This window comes from Hordeum vulgare, chromosome 3H (genome assembly GCF_904849725.1).
Source record: "Hordeum vulgare subsp. vulgare chromosome 3H, MorexV3_pseudomolecules_assembly, whole genome shotgun sequence".
Classification (NCBI taxonomy): Eukaryota; Viridiplantae; Streptophyta; class Magnoliopsida; order Poales; family Poaceae; genus Hordeum; species Hordeum vulgare.
This window is the reverse complement of record NC_058520.1, coordinates 550,328,173-550,336,391: the sequence shown is the minus strand read 5'-3', so window position 1 is coordinate 550,336,391 and position 8,219 is coordinate 550,328,173.

Here is an 8,219-nt window from a genome sequence, read left to right as displayed (position 1 = left end):
AGAAAGTGAGTGGGAGCTCTGTAGCTTTCCTCATACTGTATGTGGATGACATATTATTGATGGGGAATAATATAGAGATGTTGGAGAGCATAAAGGCCTATTTGAACAAGAGTTTTTCAATGAAGGACCTTGGAGAAGCTGCATACATATTAGGCATCAAGATCTATAGAGATAGATCAAGACGCCTCATAGGTATTTCGCAAAGTACATACCTTGACAATATATTGAAGAAGTTCAATATGGAAAACTCAAAGAAAGGGTTCTTGCCAGTTTTGCAAGGTATGAGATTGAGTAAGACTCAGTCGCCGACCACGGCAGCAGATAGAGAGAAGATGAGTTCTGTCCCCTACACTTCAGCCGTGGGCTCTCTAATGTATGCCATGCTGTGTACCAGACCTGATATAAACCTTGCCATATGTTTGGTAGGGAGGTAACAAAGTGATCCAGGTATGGAACACTGGACAACGGTCAAGAATATCCTTAAGTACCTGAAAAGGACTAAGGAAATGTTTCTCGTTTATGGAGGTGACGAAGAGCTCGTCATAAAGGGTTACGTCGACGCTAGCTTCGACACAGATCCGGATGACTCTATGTCACAAACCGGATACGTATATGTGTTGAATGGTGGGGCAGTGAGCTGGTGCAGCAGCAAGCAAGAAGTCGTGGCAGCATCTACATGTCAAGCGGAGTACATAGCTGCTTCAGAAGCAGCTCATGAAGGAATTTGAAAGAAGGAGCTCATCACCGACCTTGGAGTGGTTCCAAGCGCGTCGGGTCCAATGACACTCTTCTGTGATAACACTGGGGCCATTGCCATAGCCAAGGAGCCCAGGTTTCACCGGAAGACGAGGCACATCAAACGCCGTTAACTCTATCCAGGACCATGTGCAGAGTGGAGTTATAGATATTTGTAAAGTACACACGGATCTGAATATTGCATACTCGTTGACTAAACCTCTTCCACGAGCAAAACATGATCAACACCATAATGCTATGGGTGTTCGATACATCACAATGTAACTAGATTATTGACTCTAGTGCAAGTGGGAGACTATTGGAAATATGCCCTAGAGGCAATAATAAAATGGTTATTATCATATTTCCTTGTTCATGATAATTGTCTATTGTTCATGCTATAATTGTATTAACACGAAACAGTAATACATGTGTGAATAAATAGATCACAATGTGTCCCTAGGAAGCCTCTAGTTGGCTAGCTCGTTAGTCAATAGATGATCATGGTTTCCTGATCATGGGCATTAGATGTCATTGATAACGGGATCACATCATTAGGAGAATGATGTGATGGACAAGACCCAATCCTAAGCATAGCACTAGATCGTATTGTTCGTATGCTAAAGCTTTTCTAATGTCAAGTATCTTTTCCTTCGACCGTGAGATTGTGCAACTCCCGGATACCGTAGGAGTGCTTTGGGTGTATCAAACGTCACAACGTAACTCGGTGACTATAAAGGTGCTCTACGGGTACCTCCGAAAGTGTCTGTTGGGTTGGTACGAATCGAGATCGGGATTTGTCACTCCGTGTGACGGAGAGGTATCTCTGGGCCCACTCGGTAGAACATCATCATGAGCTCAATGTGACTAAGGAGTTAGTCACACGATGACGTGCTACGGAACGAGTAAAGAGACTTACCGGTAACGAGATTGAACAAGGTATAGGTATACCGACGATCGAATCTCGAGCAAGTTCTATACCGACAGACAAAGGGAATCGTATACGGGATTGATTGAATCCTTGACATCATGGTTCATCCGATGAGATCATCGTGGAGAAAGTGGGAGCCACCATGGGTATCCAGACCCCGCTGATGGTTATTGGCCAGAGAGGTGTCTCGGTCATGTCTGCCTGTCTCCCGAACCCGTAGGGTCTACACACTTAAGGTTCGATGACGCTAGGGTTATAGGGAATTGTTATACGAGGTTACCGAAAGATGTTCGGAGTCCCGGATGAGATCCCGGACTTCACGAGGAGCTCCGAAATGGTTCGGAGGTAAATATTGATATATAGGACGGATGGTTTCGGATACCGGAAGTGTTTCGGGCATCACCGGTAACGTACCGGGACCACCGGGACCATCGGAGGTGGCTCCGGGGGACCACCGAAGGGGGGCAACGACCCCGGGAGGTAAGGTGGGCCAAGTGGGGGTGCGAACCAGCCCCTAGGTGGGATGGTGCGCCTCCCCACTCAGCCCAATGCGCAGGGGAGAGAAAAGGGGGGGGCAAACCCTAAGCCAGGTGGGCCTAACGCCCATTAGATGGTGCGCCACCCCCTCCTTCCCCCTCTGGCCGCCGCACCTCCCATATGGGGGGGATGCCACACCCCCTAGGGTGGGAACCCTAGGGGTGGCACCCCCTCTCCCCTCCCCCTATATATATCGGGCACTTTTGGCCATTGAGAGATAGACTTTTCCCTCTCCCTCGGCGCAGCCCTGCTCTTCTTTCTCCTCCTCTCTGCCGGTGCTTGGCGAAGCCCTGCTGGGAGACCTCGTCTCTCCATCGACACCATGCCGTCGTGCTGCTGGAGTTCTTCCCCAACCTCTCCCTCCTCCTTGCTGGATCAAGGTGTGGGAGACGTCATCGGGCTGCAGGTGTGTTGAACGCGGAGGTGCCGTAGTTCGGCACTAGATCGGAATCGCTGCGAGTACGACTCCATCAACCGCGTCCTAGCAACGCTTCCGCTTAGCGATCTTCAAAGGTATGAAGATGCTCTTACCCCTCTCTCGTTGCTGGTCTCTCCATAGGAAGATCTGAATATGCGTAGGAAAATTTTGAATTTATGCTACGTTACCCTTCAATCTGCTCGACTGGCGCGCCTTGATCTCCGGAAGAGTGAGTGGACAACGTATTATCCCATATCCAATGTCTATCGATCCATGGGGCCACCCGCCACCAGATATCATCACCAGCTCTGGATCCAAAGGTTCCTGGCTAGGGTTAAAGTCATCCCCTTTCGTAGCCTTCCCCGCGTCCCTGTATGCCACGAGCTTCTGGTGGGATGATATGTTGGTGAAGTTACTGGGATCATCCAGGTCAGACTCAGAGAATGCCTTCGCCTTCTTGTACGAGGCAGTATGGGCCATGCCATAAAGGTGGTACAAGTGTGGCATCTCAGTCTTATTGTGATGCGCCTAAAAGAGAGGAACAAAATATTAGCATCAAGAATGAATTGCATGAATCATGAAGCAAATCACATACCCAGTTTCGTCCAAACTGAAGTAAGTTGGCGCTGCCTTGATGGTGTGGCACACCAACCATTTGGCTACGCCGATCCTTCGCATTCTCGTGGACGGCTCGCCAGCTGCTTGTGCACCACTCATCAACCAACGCCTCCCAACAATCCATCTTATCCGCACACCATCTCGGGGGCACCTGTAAGTTCTTAGAAAGAATTTTCAGCGCTACGACTATGAATGAAATCAAGAAAACTACGTAGGACTTAAGAATAGGTAATTACCTTCATGTATTGCTCCTTCTTCAGAAACTTTCCGCGGCAATCCTTCTTCTCCTTCTTAATACCACGCGTGGCGTAGTAATCTCGAATAGCCTGCGGCCGAGCCTCGTGGCGCAAGTTCTGTAGTAACCGCCTACACTCGACCTCGAGAACCCTGGCCGCCTCCTCCTCATATCCATGCTCACACCTATAGAAGGTCTGCAATCAAACATGAAAACACGATTAGTACAATAATTAGGTATATTGTTAATTTTAGATTCTGTAAAAGGAGAATTTACCCAAAAGCTCCTGATCACCATCTCGGCCCTCGTGTGGCACAAGACACCATCTATAATCTCCTCCGGCGGGGCCTGCGCAGCCTGGTAGTGCTCCTAGGTAAATCCTAGTGTAGGAACCTGACCCTCACGAGGCAACATGACAAACCCCGGGAAATTTGTCCGACAAAACGCACCAAGGACGGAGTTCGGCCTGCGGACTCCAAGAGGGTGTACCCATCCCCTGCAATACGATAAGGTCAGCGCGTTAGATATTTGAACAAACTTGAAGGCAAAAGCTAAAAAAAGGGTAAATGTACTTACCTATCTCCTTCAGGTTTAATCACCGGCCTCTACTCGTGGGTAGCCGGGGCGACCGGGAGACGTGTACTACCACGCTTGTACACGGTGGCCCCGTCCACCTGCACATCGCCCTCACTATCCGTAAGCTCATCCCCGCCATCCCCGCCCCCTGAGCCACCCGGACCCTCGGTCCATTCCGGCAACTCGGTACGATCCGGCCAAGGCTCCCATCCGGGCCTCTCCACGTCGGGTGAAGCCTCCGGAACCGTAGTCTAATCCGGCTGCTCCTGGGCCGAATGCACCTCGACCCGAGGCTGCTCCTGGACCGGAGTCTCATGGGACGAATGCCCGTGAACACCAGGCTCCTGGACCGGAGTCCCCGTAGCCTCCTCCGCAAACGGGTCGACCATACTAGTCCTATGCTCGGGTGAATGAGCTCGTGGTGGTGGCGACGACGGCTCAACAGTCCTCCTGGATCTTCCGCGGCCAGGACCTCTCCCTGTACCCTTCCCCTTCTTCCCTACCCGACCAGCACCTCTCCCAGTGGGCAATGCCGCCGACGAAGAAGAACCCCCGGCTGGTGTCAAAAGACTGTCTGCCAAGGCTCTACGGAGAGATAGGGGTGGAAGGGAAGTACCACCCCTCGTGCGGGGCGCCTGGGAAGAACCCGTCGAGCGCTCTGGACCCACGCCCACCATCTTTCAACACCTGCCATGATAAAGATTAAAAGAAATTAGTACAACATAAAAAAATTGAATGACTGACATGAATAATAATATGTACATGAATAATAAAGATTAAAATATATATAATTTAAGTTGTGAATCTTACAAACTAATAATCATCATCAATAAATGCATCATCATCATCACTATCACGCATGTCTTCATGAATGACGTGCTCATCGGGTTCAACGGCGTGAAGTTGTGAAAGGCCTTCCTTTAATCGTTGAAGCATTGACAGGTCATCCGCATCAGTAACCTCTACGAGTTCCAGATCTTCTGGTTCCGGCTCAGGGCTGGAGTCGGATTCATTGTTGCTGTCTACTTCGATGTTCTTGGATGAAGCACGGCGGTTCTTGAAACATTTCTTGGAAAGACGTGTTTCTTGGAAGAATTCTCCATCATATGTGTCTGGGTTAATGTGAGGTTCATAATCCTGTTCATTTGGGAGAGGTGGTCTGACATGTGGCGGCACTTCATAAACAACATGCCAACCTTCCAGATTCTTATCCATTTGGCATGCCCACGGTAGATAGAAAACTTGGGTTGCCTGTTGAGCCGTAATATAGACATCGGGAACATCTAAATGGGTGTTTGGATTGATTTCGACTAGTCCTATATGTTCATGAGTCCTTCTAGTCTTTTTCGGATGGAACCAATAACATTTGAAGACTACGACGTTCGGTGGGTTTTCACCACAGAATTGAAGTTCATAAATTGCTTCAACTCTTCCATAATACTCGATAACACCTTCGCCGATAGCAGAGACACCACAATTTGTAGATTTCCGGTCGGGCATAGATAGCTCTTTGCCAAAGGTACGAAAGAGATACCCGTTTATGTTGTATTTCTCAAATGAACGGACCTTATAGTCAAAACCAGTAGCGACTTGTCTCAATTCGACGTCCATAGACTCTGAATTAGCCTACAAGTTTAATACGAAACGGTTGTTGCATTAGCCGCAAGTTAGACCAAGAATGAAATGGTCCATTATTGATAATTACCGTTTGTTTGAACCAAGAGATGAAACCGGGATAGCCACCTCCTGTCTTTGACAGAAGCTCATAATCTTCGACGGAATAATTTTCGATCACCGCTCCATCCGAGAATTTGACGACGTAACGGCTGTTTGAAATATCCGGGAATAAGAGCAGTTCAAATGAATTAGAAGTTACGGGAAAATGTGCCGAGAACTCACTCGATGTACGGCCGCACTTCTGTTAGGTTGTTGAAGATATACAACGAAATGTTGCGCCATTCTTTGATATCCAACGTTATTAGTTTCGAAGCACCGGCTGGTGTGAGCTTCCCTTTGAATAGGCTGAGGTCGGACCCACCTTTTTTAGGGTCTCCATCATTGTGCCGAGGCTTCGGATTATGCAAATGATGATTTTTGGCTTCGTAGTGTGCTGTCACAAAGTTTGCCACCTCCTCAGTAATGAATGCCTCAGCCATCGATGCTTCAATTCTAGGCTTATTTTTACATTTAGCTCGAAGGGTCTTCTGCATGCTCTCAGTTGCATAGCACCAACGATCTTGCACGGGCCCACCCAATCTTGCCTCGGTCGGTAGATGTAAAATCAAATGCTGCATTGGATAAAAGAAGCCCGATGGAAAGATCTTCTCTAACTTGCACAACAACTCCGGTGCAAACTCCTCCATGTCTTCTACCACGCCACGCGACAATTCTTTCGCACAAAGAACACAGAAGAAATAGCTCAGCTCCGCCAGTACTAGCCATTCATCCTCAGGAATAAAGCCATGTAACATCACCGGCATTACCCTCTCTAGCCATATGTGCCAATCATGACTCTTGAGACCAAAGATTTTTATTTTTTCAAGACTCGCTCCCCTCTTTAGATTCGCTGCATACCCATCGGGGAACATCAAGTGCATTTTGACCCACAAGATAATTTCCCTCATAGCTGGCCTTCCAAGATTGAACCAGGCCTTTGGCTTCGACCACTTCTGCTTTGTTTTGCCTTCTCGCATGTTTTGTAACGGTCTATGACATAGTGTCTCTTGATCGACTCTAGCCTTAATATTATCCTTTGTCTTCCCATCTATGTCGAACAATGTACCAAAAATAGCCTCTCCGATATTCTTTTCAGTGTGCATCATGTCGATATTGTGTGGAAGAAGGAGGTCTTTGAAGTAAGGCAGATCCCAGAAGCATGGCTTGTGAGTCCAGGCATGTTTTGAATTATACCCCTTGAAATACCTTGGACGCTCTGGATCAGGCTCGAGGGCGTTTAACTGATCCAGGATCTGTTGGCCTGTGAACGCAGGTGGTGCCATGTTTTTGACAACTTTACCTTTGGTAAAGTTCTTCTTGTCTTTTCTGAACTGATGGTCGGGATCCAGGAACTGTCTATGCAAGTCAAAGCAAGAATACTTCTGACCCTCCTGCAACCAATGAAACTGAAGAGCTGCCTTGCATTGGGGGCACGGGAACCTTCCATGCACACACCATCCAGAGAATAGCGCATACGCTGGCAAGTCATGCATAGAGTACATGTACCACACATGCATTTTGAAGTTTTCTTTTCTAGCGGCATCGTATGTCTTGACCCCATTTTCCCAAGCTTCTTCCAATTCATCCTTAAGCGGTTGCAGGTACACATTCATATTCTTCCCCGGATAATTGGGCCCTGGAATTATCAACGTCAGAAATATGTTCTTTCTTTGCATAATCTGCCCGGGGGGGGGGGGGGGGAGATTGAGTGGAATGACAAATACAGGCCAACAACTGTATTGGGTTGCTGTCATGCCGAAGGGATTAAAACCATCCCTGGCGGCGCAGACTCGAGGATTCCTTGGATCTGCCGCTTTATCCTGATGCAATCCATCGAAATGTTTCCACGCTTCCCCATCCGATGTGTGTACCATCATCTTATTCCCATCCGCATCTAGTTCGGTTCTTTTGCCCAATTTGTGCCATGTCATCTGTCTGGCTGTCTCTTCGACCATGAAAAGACGTTGAAGTCTTGGTACGATTGGCATATACCGAAGAACACTAACTGCGATTTTGGTCTGCCTCTTCTCACCCATACCGTTGTCTACCAGAAGATACCTGCAAGACTCGCAATTGGGACAATAGTCCAAGTGTGCATACTCCTTCCTAAATAAGACACATCCTTTCTCACATGCATCTATATTCTCATAGGGCATCTTAAGTACACGAAGTATTTTGTCCGACTGGTACAGGTTTGCAGGCATGACATGGCCTTTGGGTAGGAAACGTCCAAATAGTGTCATCATCGCGTCGTAGCATTCTCTTCCCAAGTTGAACTGAGCCTTCAGAGCCATTACTTGTGCAATTGCATCTAGCTGACAGAGCTCAGTGTGCTCATGGAGAGGACGTTTTGAAGACTCCAACATTTCATAAAAGGCCTTTGCAGATTCCTCCATCTCATCTTCCGAATCCCGAGCATCATCAAAGTCTTGCACCATGTCTTCGATCCCAGT